Source organism: Corylus avellana, chromosome ca6, assembly GCF_901000735.1.
Source record: "Corylus avellana chromosome ca6, CavTom2PMs-1.0".
Classification (NCBI taxonomy): Eukaryota; Viridiplantae; Streptophyta; class Magnoliopsida; order Fagales; family Betulaceae; genus Corylus; species Corylus avellana.
The window spans coordinates 20,791,070-20,791,356 of NC_081546.1; positions in this window are offsets into that span (position 1 = coordinate 20,791,070).

Genomic DNA, 287 nt, shown 5'->3' on the forward strand with positions numbered 1-287 from the left:
CACGTGAGTAAATCTTCTGACGTGTGAAAATTGACACGTCAGGAAATTCCTCACGTGTCAAAAATTGACACGTCAAGAATTTCCTGACGTGTCAAAAACTGACACGTCAATAATTTCCTGACGTGTCAATTTTGACACGTCAGTAAATTACTGACGTGTCAATTTTTGACACGTCAAGAATTACTGACGTGTCAAAAATTGACACGTCAGTAATTCTTGACGTGTCAATTTTTGACACGTCAAGAATTGTTGACGTGTCAAAAACTGACACGTCAATAATTCTTGAC